At 41.4% G+C, this 18,492-nt stretch overlaps 1 protein-coding gene across 3 annotated transcripts in view; it reads left to right on the forward strand.

Annotated features, from left to right (window-relative positions):
* Positions 1 to 17,616: 17,616 nt before the first annotated feature.
* Positions 17,617 to 18,492, forward strand: part of SLC6A11 (solute carrier family 6 member 11) — a 1,657,595-nt gene continuing 1,656,719 nt past the window's right edge. The window contains exon 1 of one of the 3 annotated variants that reach the window (XM_044078040.1): positions 17,617 to 17,780. The gene's annotated coding sequence lies outside the window, so the exon portion shown is untranslated. Of the gene's footprint in view, positions 17,781 to 17,996; positions 18,206 to 18,492 lie in introns of those variants that run through there. The other 2 variants (XM_044078041.1, XM_044078039.1) reach the window with 2 other exon arrangements.

Genomic DNA, 18,492 nt, shown 5'->3' on the forward strand with positions numbered 1-18,492 from the left:
ACTGGAGGAGTGGTTTCAGCTCAGAATCTGTAGTTTTATTGGCCATTTTGGGCTATTTCTATCCCTTTCATCTTTCTGTTTAAAAAACATGTTTGCACCTTTTTTGTACTTATATTACCTCAGCAAGAGCCTGTTTGGGTGTCCTGCAGAGTTCTACAGCAGCAGAAGGAGAAAAGAGAGACTTTGAGTGGATTAAGTCCCTTGTTTTTGCTTTTTACTGATTATTTTCACTAACCTCACTATTTCAAGCATTCTTTTATTAACTTTACTACTTATTTTGAACTGTTTTTTAATTCTGATATTGTTCACACTTTGATAATTTTTAAGTGTTTTTCAACTGTTTAATTGCTGAGGGCTATACACTCAATTGTGCTAGCCATTTCACTGTCTCAAAAGTGTTTGTATTACGTATCTGTTCTAATTTTTGAAAAAAACAATCCTATCTCTCTACTTGCTTCCCACATTTCTATAACCAGTACAGTCCAGTTTTCAGATTTTGCTGAATTCTGGGCTGTTTTGTACTTTCTGTGTTGCCCAGACTTTATTAGGATAGAGGGAAGTTTCTCTGTTCATCAGTGAGAGTGGTGAGCTTTGAGCAGCCTGTGTCTGTTGCTGGAGGAGTGGTTTCAGCTCAGAATCTGTAGTTCTATTGGCCATTTTGGGCTATTTCTATCCCTTTCATCTTTCTGTTTAAAAACACGTTTGAAGAGTTTTGTGCTCTGCACAGCACCACTTAACTACAGTTAAACTATTCCCGGTGCAGGAAAGTCTGCTCTTCAGATTTTCTCTCAGAACTAGCCAGGTTAACACTCAAAATTGTTTCTTTCTGCTCAGCACTTGTCCAAAACTAGTCTGCAGTGCTCATCTTTCCACACTTATCAAGAGGAAAACTGTTTTTAGTACTTAAATTAATAAGCACTAACCACGTATGTCTAAGGGCCAGCTTCTGGTGTTTTCTCCTGTCCACCTGATTAATCTGGGCACTTTGGGGCAATGTAGCAATTGCCTCATGTACACTGACAACCCTCTCCTCCTAACACCCAACACTACAACCTGTGAGAGATGCACTTATATAGCTAAACTGGAAGCCAAGCTCTCTCCAGCCAAGAATGGACTAGACAGTCAAGAGGAGAAGGTAAACACCACACCACACTCAACACATAGTCCATCAAAAACTGCACTACCCAAACCCACACATAGTAACACAAAACACATACCTACGTTTGTGGAGGCTCTCAATAAAAATCTTCCCAAACAACTGAGACCTCCAAAGCTGAAACACAAGCAACCACCACCCCCCAACACTACCCAAATGACACATAGCCCACAAAATCAGTGTGCCACTCAACCTCAGCCCATAAGGCAAAACAACATACTCAACACACTAGTCATAGGTGACTCTATAGTCAGTCACACTGATGTTCCTCTCACCAGGCTAAACAAGGAGAAAGTTATTGTTAGCTGCCTGTCGGGTGCCAGGATCTGCCATATAATGCACGCACTTAGGTCACTTCACAATAAGTACAGATATGACTCTGTCATTGTCCACGTTGGAGTGAATGACTTGAGACATACTTTCCTGGACTACATGAAGAGACATGGAGGAGCTCTCTGGCCATGTGGCCCAGGCAAGTATGACACTAGCCCTGAGTAGCATCCTGCCATTGCCCAGTGTGATACCACAGTACAAGGACAACATGACTGACTTCAACAATTGGCTAAGCTTCTGGTGTCATTCTAAGGGGACCCATTATCTGTCTGCCTGGGACAAAATGATCGGCAGGCCACAATGCTTTGCCAGAGATGGCCTGCACCTGTCACCTCTGGGATTCCGGATACTGGCTAAGGCTCTTGCTGACCCTATAGTACCTTTTTTAGGCAAGGCTCAAATGTCAAATGCACCACCATAGTAGATACAAACAAGCCAAATCTAAGGGTAATGCTACTCAATGCTAGAAGTCTAAACCTCAAAATGCACTCACTCGAGGAACTCCTTAAGATTGAGAACATCGACATCTGTGCAGTGACAGAGACTTGGTTTATGGCTCCAGAGAGCACCCCTGCATTACCAGGCTACAATTCTTACCACACCTTTCGGCCACCTAACCTGGACCAAAACACTAAAAGAGGAGGCGTGTCCATATTCATAAAGAATATCCACACCTCCAGGCTAGTTGCTCAACATAATGCATCCGAAATTATCCAAGTACAAGTAATACTGGGAAAGAATGTTGTAGCTTGTTACAGATTGTAGCTTGTTACAGATCCCCCACCATGCCCCAGGATGCTCAGTCCATGTTTCTTGATATACTGGATAATATTAAGGTACAGCCTAATACTCTAATATTCTGAGATTTCAACTACCCCACCATCAACTGGGAAAACTACTCATGTACTAACTCATTTGCTCAATGTTTTCTGGAATTCATCAATTCCAATGCCCTGGTTCAGCTTGTCCATACCTTCACCAGGGCAGCAACATCCTGAACCTGGTCATTACCAATATGGGTAACAGATGCTCCATGCCAGAGGTCAACCCTCGCTGGTCAGATCCAACCACAAACTAATCACCCTAGACATCCATATACCCCCCCCCATTAAGGAAACCACTGTAAAAAACTTCTCCAAAGCCAAATTTATGCTTTTTAAGACAGAAGTGGCTAATTTCACGACACCCATACGGACAGAAAATAGAGGCACAACTGCTGAATCATATACAAATGCACTGTATAAGCACATACACGAGTACATGGACCGTGCCATCCCCAACAGAACCAAGACGCTATCCTTCAAAAAATCAAGCCACTCTGGTGATCCTCTTCCATAAACAAACTCTACAACAGAAGGAAGAAACTGTTGCAAAAAGAGTAAAATCCCATGATAGCAGGAACTCCCGTGGACCCCAGCCATTAACAAACTTTACAATAAGAGGAGAAAGCTATTACATGATAGAACAAAATCCATAAAAGGGAAGTCACCCCTGATCATTATTAGTAAAAAAATACGAGCACTCATAAAATCAACTAAGGCCAATTTTGAGAGAAAAATTGCCATGGATTCAAAGGACAATCATAAGGCCTTTTTCAGCTATGTTAGGAACCTGGGTGGAAACTCACAGATATGCTCAGAATTAGTCCAAAATGATACAAAAATCACTGAACCCACAGACATTGCCAACATACTGGCAGACAGGTTCAGTGCAAACTTCACCCCTCTCCCCTAAAGGAGAGATAACTATCCCAGCCGAGTGTAGCCTCCCGGACATCTCAAATGCGCAGGTGAAAGCTGCTCTCTCTAAAGCTAAAACACAGCATCAATGGGACCGGATGGTGTCCCCGGCTGTGTGCTACACGAGCTAAATGAGGAATTAAACCTGCACATAAGGCAGCTGTTTAATCTCAGCCTTACCACAGGATACGTGCCCAAGGAGTGGCGTACGGCAACTGTGGTCCCACTCCACAAAGGTGGCGCCTCTACGGACCCTGGTAATTACCGCCCCATAAGCTTAACAAGTCTAGTCTGCAAAGCTATGGAGAGGATCATAATGGAGCTCATAAACAAAGATATAGGGACTTGCAGACATTGGACCCGACCCAGTTTGGCTTTGTCAAGGGAAGATCATGCCTTTTGAACTTGGTCGACTTCTTCGAAATAGTCACCAAGGCCATTGATGAGGGAAAGGCAGTCCATACAGCCTACCTTGACCTTGCAAAGGCTTTCGACACAATACCCCACTCGGGTATTGTAGAAAACTTTACCAGCCTAAATGTAAACCCATATGTCACAAGATGGGTTGCAAACTGGCTTAAGGACAGAACCCACAGGGTTAGAGTTGCTGGCGCTGTGTCAGACTCCAAGCCGGTCACAAGTGGTGTCCCACAGGGCTCGGTTCTTGGCCCCCTATTGTTTGGCATCTACTTCTCAGAAGTACAGGCCAACATGGGAGGACTTTGGCTGACAAAGTTTGCAGATGACTGCAAACTGGGCCATAGTGGAAAGTGCATCGGACACTGATATCCTTCAGAAGGGACTCACGGAAACAGATAGCTGGTGCCAGAGCCATGGCCTGAAGTTAAACGCCAAAAAATGTATAGTCATACCCTTCGGGAAAAACAAGGTAACCCCAAGCTACCATATAGGTGGCAATCCACTAAGCACAGAAGAGGTTATCAGGGACCTGGGGACCCAGGTTGACAGTGGCCTTTCTTTGACACTCACATTGCTAAAGTGGTTAGAAAGACCTTCTACATTGCCCACCTGATCATGAAGGGATTCACATCCAGATCTAGTGAGGTCATTGTTCCCCTGTACTCTTCACTTATCAGACCAATGATCGAGTACAATGCCCCATTCGGGATGTACCTCACCCGACATCTGCAGCAATTGGAGAGACCCCAAAAGTTCCTCACCAAAAGGATAAAGGGACTCCAAAATCTGTCATATGCTGCCAGATTGAAGAAACTCCAGCTCTATTCAGTCGCATACCGTCTGCTCAGAGGTGACATGTGCCTGACATACAAGGCCATGTCCAACCCGGAATTAATGGACATGCTCCACCTCAAAAAATCCAAATCCACCAAAACCACTAGAGCAAGCGACTTAAACCTTAGCACGGATATAAATAGGACGTGCTGGAGGGATAGATTTATCACTCAGAGACTCCCTATGCTGTGGAATAAAATCCCGGTCCATGTGAGGCAGAGCACCTCGCTGACTCTGTTCAAGAGAAATCTAGACCTGTGGATGGGAGATCGTAGGTTTACCCCGGGAATCATCTCTGGGTCACTGCTGGACAGAGGCACAACAAACTAATGGGCACAGTATTTTTTCATATAAGGGGTGGCGTAAGCCACAATAATTTGGGCTAGGCTTATAAATGCCTTAGGGCAGATAGCCTAGTATAAACCTATGAACCTATGAACCTATAAGCTGAGATCCCTCATAAAATCCTCCAAAGCTAGTTACAAAAATAAAATCACTATGGATTCTAAAGGCAACTACAAAGCATTGTCAAGAATCTCAATGGCAACACTCAGATCTGCTCTGAGCTACAGGACAATGGCACTAGATTTACTGAACCAACTGATATTGCCAACATCCTGGCAGACAGGTTCAGTGCAAACTTTATCCCCCTTACCCCCAAAGGGCCCATCTCCATACCAGAAGATTGCAAAGCCCCTGTAATCATGGGTGCACAAGTAAAGACCGCACTATCCAAAGCCAAGAACACATCATCCATGGGACCAGACAACATCCCAGGCTGCATTCTGCACGAACTACAGAATGAACTGGCACCCCACCTAAGTTCCATGTTCAACAATAGCCTCACTTCAGGCTTTGTGCCTATATAATGGCACATAGTGATGGTTATCCCAGTCCACAAAGGGGGTGCCACCACTGACCCCAGGAACCACCGCCCCATTAGCATGACGAACCTGGTCTGCAAGGCCAAGGAACACATCATTCTGGAGCTTATAAACAAAGACATAGGTAACCAAGTAACCTCCAAACTCTGGACCCCACTCAGTTTGGGTTTGTAAAAGGTAGATCATACCTTCTAAACCTGATTGACTTCTTTGAAGCAATCACCAGAGCCATAGACTAGGGTAAGGTGGTGCACACAGCCTATCTTGACCTCACCAAGGCTTTTGACACCATAACCCACTCTGGTATTATAGATAACCTCACTGGACTGGCCCTATGTCACAAGATGGGTGGCCAACTGGCTCACTGACAGAACCCACAAAGTGAAAGTAGCCAACTCCAAATCCGACTTCAGACCAGTAACAAGCAGAGTACCACGGGGTTCGGTCCTGGGTCCTCTCCTGTTAGGTATCTACTTCTCAGAAGTCCAGGCTCATACAGCTGGTCTCTGGCTAATGAAGTTCACAGACAACTGCAAACTAGGAGCCATAATAGATTTGCCTAAGGATGTGGATATTCTACAAAGAGGCTTCACTGAGACTGATGCTTGGTGTCAAAGTCATGGCCTAAAGCTCAATGCCAAGAAGTGCATTGTCATCCCCTTTGGGAAAAACACTGTACCCATGAACTACCACATAGGTGGTAGCCTACTAAACACCGAAAGTATGATAAGAGACCTTGGGTCTGTCCTTTGATAATCACATCACCACAGTAGTCAGGAAATCCTTCTATGTGGCACACCTCATCACAAAGGGGTTCTCCTCCAGAAAAAGAGAGGTCATCATTCCTCTCTACTCATCCCTCATCAGACCCATTATAGAGTACAATGCCCCATTTGGCATGTAGCTCACAAGACATCTGCAACAACTAGAAAGGCCACAGAAATACCTCACTAAGAGGATTACTGGCCACAAACAAATGCCATACACAGACTGTCTCAAAAAACTTCAGTTCTAACATACAAAGCCATGTCTAACCCAGATCTGATGGACATGCTACACTTAAAGAAATCCCAATCTCTCTGGGCCACATGCTCCAGGGAACTAAACCTTGTCACCACAATAAACAGAACATGCTGGAGGGATAGATTTCTGTCCCAGAGACTTCCCATGGTCTGGAACAGACTACCCATTTATGTCAAGCAAAGCTCCTCATTAGCCCTCTTTAAAAGAAATCCTTGACAATTGGATGAGAAACAAGAAATTCACCCCGGGGATCACTTCTGTGACTCTGTTCAACAGGGGCACAGGAAAATAATTTTTTTGGGTGGCGAAAGCCAGGGAACCTATTTTGGCTAGGCTTATATAGGCCATAGGGCCAATAACCTAGTACTTACCTATGAACCTATGAACCTATGAGAGACAAGACTACTAGCAAAAGAATAAGTGACAGCTGGGAAGGAGATATGCAGAGGGACCTTTGAAGATGAGGACATAGTAGTAAGATCCCCTTATGGCCAAAACAGAGATAAAGCAGGGGAAACTGATAGGAAATGTACAGGTATTTGGAAGGTCAAGGTGTAGAAGAGATATAATGATATGTGCAGGGGATTTTAGTGTACTGATAAAGCCAAATTTATGTTGGAAAGCAGGGTTTAATGTGAAATGCATGAAATGGATAGCAGTGCAAAATGTTTGTGATTGGACAATGGGGAGGGTAAAGCAGTTTATGTTTACAGGGACATAAACAAATAAGTAAGTTGGATAGGATATTAGTAAACGATGAAATATTATGTCAGGTAAGGACTACAGACATATATTAAAGAGTGTCAAATCGTTCCTCGGTTACAATGTCAGGGAAGGGTAGTACTGAAGGACGAAAGACGTGCATAATGAATATAAGTAGTTGAAAGGATACAGATCAGGCTGACTAGGGAAAAATGATGGCTAGATCAGTAGTCCAAAGAAACCATTCAGAAAATAGGTAAGAAGGAATTAACTGGTGGGATAAAATCAAACCTGCATGGAGGGCAGAAGTGATGAGATAGTGAAGATAGCAAAATAGGTGGCAAGAAGACTAGATAGAATATTTAGTGATAATGCTAAGGCAGAAGGAGACAGGATTGATGAAGAGCAGCAAACAGATGAAGAGGTGATTGGTACGGTGGACAGGATCAAGGAGAATAACAGATACAGGCAGAAATTGAGTAGAACAAAGTTAGTGGATAAATGAAGGGGAAACAGATTTGAACTTATTAGTGCAAAAACTTAAAAAGTCAAAGAAGAGAGAGAGAGAAGAGAGATTGGTTACTGGAGTGGAAACAGAAGAAGGGCAGAGAGTGACAAGAATAAAGAGATGAGAGAGGAATTTATCTAATTCTGCAAGGAATTGTATGCATACACATTAATCGGGTGGAAATAGGTTTGAGGAATGAGAGGAACCAGAGCCTAGAGTGGGAGACATGGAAGGAATGCACCAATAGTAGGGAGGATGGAAGTAGTGATGGCAATGATTATACATATGAAGAATGGTTTCTGAACTGACTATTACACTTGAAGAATTCAGATAGGGGAGTGTATGGTGAGTTTGTTTTATAAACTACAGGAATAAGAACATATGCAGGAATCAATGTAACAGGCATAGATAGTAGTGATATATAAGAAAGAGGGTGTAGGCAAATTATAGACCACTTTCCATATAAGCAGACGTTGGAAGGAGAATCTGGCAAATTATAGATCAATTTCCTTATGTAACAGTGACAAAAAATTTATGACTAGGATATGCACAGCTAGGTTAGATGCACTACAGCCAAAGTTAGTGTGAAAGTCACAAATGGGTTTTGTGAAAGGTTGGTCATCATCAGATTATTGCAGACTCTTGTTAAATTTATCAGCTGATGTTAAAGGGAAAATAAAGGGGCATGGGTGACATTCATGGCTATTTAGAAGACTTTCAAAATCAGTAAGTTGGGACTTTATGATGAAACCCTAAAGAGCAGGTACTGGGAGAAGAAAGGGGCCACACAGAGCATTACAGCACTACATAAGATGTTAAATGTTCAAAGTAGGATAAATATGGGGTTGGCAGATAAGGTGAGGTTAGGCAGAGGAACAAGACAGGGACGTTTACTTTCCCTGGGATCTTTAGTTTGGTTATGGAGGAAAATAATATATGTATATACCATAGCATTCCATCTGTGTTATCCATTTTCATTCTTCCTCAACATATGGGTTCAGATCCGATCATCAGATCCAACTCAGCTACTGTTTCACAGTTCATGGATACTACAAGCTTTCAAACTCCTCCCGTACCCACAATGCAGTAGTTCCCCATCATTCTCCAGATCTTGTTTGCGACTTCTTATTGTATGACATAATGACATTCTAGCTTTAAGATGGAAAGTCATTATCTGGAGCTCAAATAGAAGGATCTTTGGCTCCTATAATACTCTTCTGCTCTTCCAGAAGTCATCAAAGGAAACAGGTTAGGGGGCTGAAGGGGGAGGGGAGTTGACAAAGAATTAAAATGGACAACACAGATGGAACATTATGGTGAGTACATAACTTATTTATCTGATGCTGTCAATTTTCATTCATTCCTCAGTGTATGAGACAGAGTCACCAGCTACTTGAATCCCAGTTGAACTCTAAGGCAGGATATGCCTGAGTACTGTTGAGCTGAAGGCTGCTCTTCACCTAGAGACCAGATCCAACTTGTAATGAGTAATAAAAGTATTAAGATTAGCCCAAGTTGCAGCCGCACAAATATCATCCATGAAAGACCTGGATAAAAAAGCTGATAAAGTTGTCATGGACCTGGTTGAATGGGGTCTTACAGACTTTGGTGAGATCAGACCAGCCTTTTTACAGACAAAGGAAATGCAATATGTCACCCATTTTGATAAGATTACTTCTGAAACTGGTTGACCTAATCTAATTTTTGAAAAGGATACAAATAATTGATATGATTTCCTAAATTTCTCTGATCTGTATAGACAGAAGTGTAATTGTCTGTGAACATCTAATCAGTGCAAAATGTATTCACATTTGTTTGAAAAATTTGGAAAGAACACCGGGAGCTTAATAGATTGATTAATGTTAGAACCTGACACCACCTGAGGAAGAATGGAAGGATTGGTTCTTAAGGACACCCTATCCTTATGAAAAATTAAATAAGGAGGCTTAGATGATAAAGCTTGAAGTTCTGAAACTCTTCTGGCTGATGTTATGGTTATCAGAAATATAGCCTTCCACATCAAATATTTCAATTCACATCTTGCAGCCAGTTCAAATGTTTTTTGAATTAGAGCCTGTAACATTAAATTCAGATCCCATTGTGGAGTGGAGTCCTTGAAGGGTGGTTCGAATAGAAAGGTTATTTTTATAAACTCTTTAGAAAGACATGAAGAAGCCAATGTAGAATTATCAGCTCCAATATTTTAACTGGAAATGGCAGGGCAGATAACTGAACCTTAACCAAAGATGGACTATACCCTTCATTAAAAATAGAAGCCAAGAATTCAAGACTTTTAGGTACTTGTGCTGAAAAAGGATCAATATCTTATTGCTGCATCAAAAAGACAAATCTTTTACATTTGCTCTTGTAAATATTTCCAGTGGAAGGTTTGTGGGATGCCAAAGGAATGTGACAGACCGGGGAAGAGAGCTTGGGTTGTCTGGTTATCAAGGGACTTGAAGATACCATGCAGTCAGCTTTAGGCTCAGGATATCCGAGTGAGCAATGTTTGTCGGGTGAGACAGGAGGTCTGGTGTTGTATCCAGAATCCAAGACAGGTAAACTAGATGAAGCCAAAGGAAAAGAAACCAAATCTGGTGAGGCCAATAAGAGGCAATGAGGATGACCTTGCTCTTCAATCAGTATGCTTTCTGGTGAGGCCAATAAGAGGCAATGAGGATGACCTTGCTCTTCAATCTGTAGGCTTTCTGGTGAGGCCAATAAGAGCCAATGAGGATGACCTTGCTCTTCAACTGGTATGCTTTTTGTAGAAACCTGGGGATTAATGGAGTTAGGGGATAAGCATAGTGGAAACCTGGGGGCTAATCATGAAGGAGAGTGTCTCTCGGTGACTCCCCTGGTGGTGGGATTAAGGCAAAAAACCTGCTGTACTTGTTGTTCAGGGGTGATGCAAATAACTCATAGCATGGTTGACCACATTGGTGGAATATTATTTTTTTTTGTTGAGAGACCACTCATGAGGTAGTAATATGGACCTGCTCAACTTGTCTGCTACCACAGTGGATTTCCCCAGTATGTGCACTGCTATCAGAAATTGAGTGGAAGAGATTGCCCATTGCCACACTCTCACAGCTTCTTGTCATAAGGGGTAAGATTTGGTTCCTCCTTGTTTGTTGAGGTACCATACTGCAGACATGTTGTCCATTTGAATCACAATAGTTCTGGAAGAGAGAGAGTCTTAGAATGCCTACAATGCGAGGAGTACTTCCCTCATTTCCAGGACATTGATATGTGTGTTGGCCTCCTTGTGGGACCATGCCTTGAACAATCTTCCCTAAGAAATGCCCCCCAACACTAATTTGGGAACCATCCATGGTCACTATGGCCTTGGGCTGAGGGAAGATGAATGGATGACCTTGTAAAATTGCATCTGAGTGAATCCACCACCAAAGGCATTTTTGCAGGCCTGAGTTATGCTGCTTCTGATGTTTGTTGACACAGACTGATGCAGAAAGGACTACTGATTTGCTAATGTCCATTGAAGAATTCTCATATGGTATCTTGCTAGCAGAACTAGAACTATTGCTGTGGACATGGATCCCAAGGTCTGTAAAATCAGTCTGGCTGACATGAATGAGTTTTGAAGAATTTTGTTGACTTGAAAAGAAATAGTTTGAACTCTTGGTGAATGGAAAGAAACTGTCATTAACACTGTGTTGAGGAAGGACACTACGAACTTCAAACATTGGAGACAGTTGAAGATCACATTTGTTGTGATTGACTGTAATTCATAGATTGGAACAAAGCTGGAGTACATCATCTCAAGCTGCTATCAGCAGATGGTTGGTTGAAGCAGTTATGGACCAGTCATCTATATACAAAAACACCCAGAATCCTTGCAGTCTCAAGTGACCTGCTACTCCTGCCATGTATTTAATGAACATCCTGGGAACTGTGGTGAGGCCAAATGGCAGAATTCTGAATTGGTAGTGACTGGTTCCCAGCTAGATGTGTAGGTATCTCCTGGACCATCTGTCATTTTTATGTGATAGTAGCATCCTGGAGATCTACTCAGTACATCCAGTTGTTCATAGGTAGGTACTAGGCTATCAGCCCTGGGGCCTATATAAGCCTAGCCATAAAGATTCCTTGGCTTTCACCACCCAAGGAAATTATTTTCCTATGCCTCTGTCAAGCAGTGTCACAGAAGTGATCCCCAGGGTGAATTTTCTATTTCCCATCAAGTCATCAAGATTTTTCTTAAAGGGGGCCAATGACGAGCTTTGCTTGACATGAATAGGTAGTTTGTTCCAGAGTATGGGAAGTCTCTGGGACAGGAATCTATCCCTCCAGCATGTTCTGTTTATTGTGGTGACAAGGTTTAGGTCCCTGGAGCATGTGGTTCAGAGAGATTGGGATTTATTTAAGTGTAACATGTCCAACAGCTCTGGGTTTGACATAGCTTTGTATGTTAGGCAGAGATCACCTCTGAGTAGGCGATATGCGATGGAGAAGCGCTGGAGTTTTTTGAGACAGTGTGCATATGGCATCTGTTTGAGGCTGGTAATCCTCTTAGTGAGGTATTTATGTGACCTTTCCAATTGTCCTTGTGTAGAAAAGGCAATATGGACTGAGCCATGACCACCCGGAACTGATTTGTTTATTTATTTTATTTATTTAACATTTGTTTACCAGGAAAGCCCGACTTGGAATAAAGAAAATTTTCAGTAGAGGCCTGGGAGAAATGTTCCAGATGCATGTCTTTGTAATGTGGGAGGAAACCGGAACACCCAGAGGAAACCCAAACGGACACAGGGAGGACATGCAGACTCTGCACAGAAGGCACCCCTGCCAAGAATCAAACTGAAGAACCTCTTGCTGTGAGGTGACAATGCAACTGCTGCACCACTGCACCGTCCATTTGTTCAGAATGCTGAGATCCAAAATTCGTCTCCAGTCCTCTGTTTTCTTTGGCACTAAAAAGAATCTTGAGTAAGTTCCTCTTTGATCTGGGGGGACCGCTTGGATGACTCTTTTTTTTAACAACTTTTTATTTCCAGAGCTGCTGTTTTCCTCTGACTGAGTGGAACATTGAGAATTTTGTTTAGTAATGGAGGGGGGTAGGGAAAAGTGAGTACAGTGCTGCAGCAGTTACCTGCATGTCTCCTCACAGCAGGAGGCTCTCTGTTTTGATTCTCAGCTTGGTTGCCGTCTGTGTGGAGTCTGTATGTCCTCACTGCTTTCGTGATGACTTAAAGGGCTACACAAAATCACACAGATGCATCCGGGCATGCCTCTTGATGGAAATGCCTGAACTTGATGCTCTTGAGGCTCCTTCAGTTGCATGTGAAATAAAACTCATGAATGAGTTTGAAATAGATTGAAGGGTCGCCAGCTGTGAAGCAATGGAAGATTCTGCCTCAGAAGTACTGGAATCTGAGAGAGATTTAGAAAGTTCCTTGATTAAAATATCTCTGTAATCTGGTGGTGTGCCAAGTGATTCAGAGACCTGACTGCAAAGGTCACTGACACATACGCATGCTTCCCAAACCTGTCCAGCACCCTAGACTCCCTGTTAGGGAGATGAATAGAGGAACTCTGTTCCGCGAGTTATTTCATTGTGGTAGCTGCTACAACAGTAGCATCCTCTGGTACTCATTTCTTCCAGAATTCTCTTTGATGATGCCAGGATCCTATTTGGTCTCTTGGGGATCAGCTCAATAGAATCAGGTTTCTTAGACACCCACTGTGAGATCATATCAATGAGCTGATCAGTGGGCAGAGTCATCCTGGAAGTAGATGGGCCAGTACCAAATGCCTCCAAGAGTACTGATTTCTATTGAGAAGGGTTATCAGTAGACCAAGCACCCCTTTAAGATCATTAAAATGTCTCTAAATGAGACATCATCAGGTGGTGGTCTTGAGGAACCTTCCCCTTTAGCAAAATTGGTATCCTCTGTGACAGACTCCTGAGGGGAGTCCAAGTGCCTCCTCTTGCATTTCATCTTCCTAGGGACTTCTTCAGTGGGATGTTCTGGAGAAGTATCAAAAGAAATTATTATACTCTGTTGGGTAGCCTGAAGACTTTGGGTTGGCTGTCCCTGTGAAGTAGACTGTTGAGGCTCATGATACAAAGAAATCTGTGATCCAGAGCAAAGATCCAAGACGGGATGAGCTATATGACCTGTAGAAGAGAATACTGCATCACTCTAATAGATAGCACCAGGAGTCTTGGATCCAAGGGCTTCAAAACCAATGGATGGATTGAAGGAGGAGCCAAAACTGGTGGTGATGTACTAGTGAAGGTCTCTGAACCCATGGGGGTAGGAGTTGGGAGAACTCCCGTCTGAATTTGTGTCGATAGAAACTTCATCATTCTGTCCACATCGGCTTCTGTGAGACTTCTGGATGAATGGGAAGAGACCATGGAAGGTGATCTACAAAGATGACACTTTTCCAGGAACAGAGATGGGAGGCAGGAGGGCACAGGATCCAAGGAAGATGCACACCTAGTTCTACGTAATTGCTTAGGCTCAGGATGAGCTGGATCTAAAGATACAGACCTGTTGTCTGAAGAAGTTGGATCTGAAGGCTTGCCTTTAGGATCCAAAGTTTTCGAATTTTCTTGAGTGGTATATACATATATATATATATATATATATATATATATATATATATATACACACACACACACACACACACACACACACACACACACACACACACACACACACACACACAGACACACACACATGCACAGACACATGTACAAAGGGGTAGGGGAATGAGCTGAGGGAGAGGAGAGACAGCCACAGGTGTATATTTCTTATGACTTTCATCTGAGTAGAATGAGTTGTAGTGAGTAAATTCTAAGTGGAGTTAGGGGAGCAGATGTATCAGTGTCTAGGTGATATCTTGATGGGCATAGCATTTATAGGATTCGTCCAAGAATGCAAAATGAGCCCAACAGTGTATAAGTCCACAATCTACAGTAAGAAAACACTGCCACGGCTTGAATTCCCTCACAGACTCCTTTATTAAGACAGTCTCATACAATTTAAAAGATTGAGCTCTTTCTTCCCTGTGCCCAGGGATTTCATCAGAATCTATGTCTGTTAACAATTTCCCCCCTTAAATACTCTTTAACAATGATGACATCACTCATTATCTAAGTAGTCATTAATTAGAGATGTTTAAAGTGAAACACACTTCAGCTTAAAAACCTTCTGTTATAAATATCATAAAACATTCTATTAAAATACATATCAAACCATTAAAAACACTTTTTGTTAACATACTGTCCTCCTTTTCCATTCCTGCCCCTTAAATGTACTTCCACTTATGATTCATTTCATAAACTCGGCTTTTTTATACAATAGAGGCTTTATTGATATAATTTCATTTAACCCTGGGGTTTGACTTGCTTGTAACTTAATTTGCCATCTTGTTTCTCTTTCTTCTATATGGCTTCTGTAGTCTCCACCCCTCGGGTTTTGAAACACTTTTTCTAAAATACCAAATCTAAAATCTTTATAATTCATGCAGATAATGGAATGCCTGTATAGGGCATTATTGACATTTTTAGTAGATATTTGGTATGTGTGTTCATATATCCTGTCCCTCAATCTTCTCTCAGTTTTACCTACATAAAAACTGGGACAGTATTTACACATAGCCAAATAAACCACTCCTGAAGTCTGACAATTTCCTTTCTCAAATCTAACTACAGTTTTTAATGAATTATTGATTGTTACATTCTCTTCTGTGTAAATATGCTTACATTGTGAACGATTTCCACATTTTGTAGTACCATACCTGCTCCTTTTCTTTGTAGCCATTTCAAAGGTCTTTTTTAAATTGGGACCTACCTTATACACAAAATTTGGTTTAGAACCCCCAATATTCCATAACTTGGGATTATTCCTAAGAACAGCCCATTTTTTATTCACAATTTTTCCACTTCAAATGCTTTACTTCCATATGGGACAACCATAGCTTTTTCAATTTTTTTATTTTCTTCCTCTTTTTTATTTTTACTTTCTTTTTTAGCACTTGAATTCCCTAATAGGGGTTATATTTTCCCCCATTCATTTCTTACATAACCAACATATTCATCTATATTTTTTGTAGGATACCCTCTCTCTTGACATAATTTTGCTACTGTCAATAATTCGTCCTCTATATCCTCTTCCGTAGAGGTCATTCTCGCTGTTCTTATTAATTGCCCTTTTATAATACTATTTTTTGTCTTACTGGGTGGTCACTTGAATATTGTAAATAAGAATTACTAAAAGATGGCTTCCTATACACCTTAGATTTAAAACAATTATTGTCTTTCTCAATGTATGTGTCTAAGTAGTTTATCCCATTCTTATCATATTCGTATGTAAATTTTAGAAATCCTGTACTTTCATTTAAATATTGAACCAAATATTTTATTATATTCTCTGAGCCTTTCCACAAAATAAAAATATCATCCAGGAACCTAACATATAAACTCATATATTGAAAAAAGTCACTTTGAAATAATTTATTTTGCTCCCACTCTAACAGCACAAGGTTGGCGAAAATAGGGGCACATGAAACCCCCATAGCCACCCCCTTGTGCTGCCTGTAGTATTCTCCATCAAATATTATGTAATTATTATCCAAGACTATTTCCATAAATTCCATGATTAGCTCTTTTTTATCATTTCCTAGCAAGGTATTCCTGTGGAGACTGTCTAGAAACTAATTTAAGCCTTCTTTTTTTGGGATAGATGTGAACAAATCTACTGTGTCTATAGTTAAGAAAATAATTTCTTTATCCCACAGCTCTTTCCATATTCTTCCTAGAAAGTCCCACAAATCTTTGAGAATGTGCTCCCCATTTACTACCTGCTGTTTCAACCATCTATCAATGACTACTCCAAAGGGGTATGTTTTCGACCCACGTCCATCCACATTGGGTCTAAAAGTTAAATTTTCCAAACCATTGTGTGTCTTAGGTATTCCAAATATAGTAGCCACTTTTGGCAGTGTTTTCTTACTGTAGATTATGGACTTATATACTGTTGGGCTCATTTTGCATTCTTGGTGGAGTTTAAGACAGTGCACTGTCAGGAAGCCTTATAAAAAATAAGAAAAATAAGAAAGTGCACCGCTTTCGAACCCTGTGCTATTATTGTTAATGCCCAGAAGATAAGCGCACAGTTAAAATGGCATTTTGAAGTTGAATCCAGAGAATGCAAGATTCAAGATAGATTGTGTACTTCATGTCATGACACAGGTTGAGAAAAGAACATATCAAACTTTTATCAACAATACATAATCTTAATAAATCAGTTGGGTGGTTTTGTAATAGTCATCCTTCAATCTGCAGACTCAGTTCTGATGTTGTTTACCTGTTATTTGGGTTGTTTGTTCCCTGGCATTCTTTATTTACTTCGAAAAATATGCAGAACAGTAAGCACAGTGAGCAATCCTTAAATGTGCTCTGTTTACTCTCTCCCTATATGGCCTGAACATTTATTTATCTGGTCAACAAAGGGAAATGCTTGTTGCTTCACCATTCAGACTAACCGGGAATGCATTGCCCTACATTTATGTAATGAAATTCTGAAGGGGTGAAGACGAATATTGGGAAGGAGTCACTGTTGGGTAAGTTATATCAAGTCCTCTTTCTTAGCTGAAATGTTTTAATTATTGACCGCCCCAGTATTGTAGGGTTTGCGGTATACAGCAAAAGAACCCATATTCACAACTGCCTACAATACTGCTAAAAAGTAAAGATTAACGTGGATAAAGGGTCTGTATTAGCGCAGCACAACATTTTGAAACTGACAGAATTAATGTGGGTCTATCTTTATTTTTCTATCAAGATATCTTGCTTACCTTACTTGCACCCACTGTTGTACCTGGTGATCTCTGCTAATAACAACATGTGACACTGCTTTAGTAGTAAATCTGAATAGCTAAGATCTGCAGAAATCTTAAATCTGAGACACGAGTGGGCGTCGTGTTAGACCTGGGTATGTTCCGTCTTGTGAATACAGTTTCCCATCTTTTTCTGCCATAGCTGTATTTGCAATCCACTTTTCTGTCTTAAAACGACAGACACCCTGTTTTTTCCTTGTTGGTACCTTCCATAACTAAAGAGCTGCCTACAGGTTTGCAGACTGAGCGTTTTTCCTCACCGAACAGTAAGACTGATTGCTTTTCATCTGAATTAATAAAATCTGGTAACTATCCTTGCTCATATCGAACTAATTGAGATGATAATATGCGTTACTGACATGTTTTATACCCCATTAGTTTACAAGCAAGAAAAAAAAGGTTGTGCGTGCATTTATTTTTTAAGGTTGTAAGTTTTTTTGTGTGTTGATATTGAATACCTGGCTTGGATCCAGTAAAAGTGAGTGTGATTTTGTGGTGGGGGTGGAGGAGGGACAGAGGAAGAGAGGCGGTAGCTTTCACATCTACTCCAGGGTTTATTCTTAGCAAATTGGTTTCCCTGTACCAGGGACCGTCATCTGTTCAGCCGCGCTCCTAGCAAACCGTAAAAGGAGTGATAACAGCTGCTTGTTTTCAGTGTGCAGCGTTTCCTGCAACCCCATACCGAGCCCAAGACGATCCCCGTGTCGCCCAAGGAGCTGTAATATATTCCGTAAGTAATATGTCTTCATCTTTATCACTTTTACTGTTCACCAGTTCACCAACAGTCGGTAATTGATGTTGTGTTAAACCGCAGAGGTAAATCAGTCTGTTTTCCTTTACATCTTGTCTTGGCATTCTTTAGAATTCTGCACTGTTTGTCTGGATCTTAACTTTATGGTAAATGCTGTTCTTCCACATGTTGAATCTGTTAGACCTGAAGATGGCAACATTACCTAACGTCTATTTACAGCTGTCAAAAGCTGTATGTCTGAAGTAAACGTTTATCTGTATTGCACC

The sequence above is a fragment of the Protopterus annectens genome, chromosome 7.part0 (assembly GCF_019279795.1).
Source record: "Protopterus annectens isolate FY-2018-M chromosome 7.part0, PAN1.0, whole genome shotgun sequence".
Taxonomy (NCBI): domain Eukaryota; kingdom Metazoa; phylum Chordata; order Ceratodontiformes; family Protopteridae; genus Protopterus; species Protopterus annectens.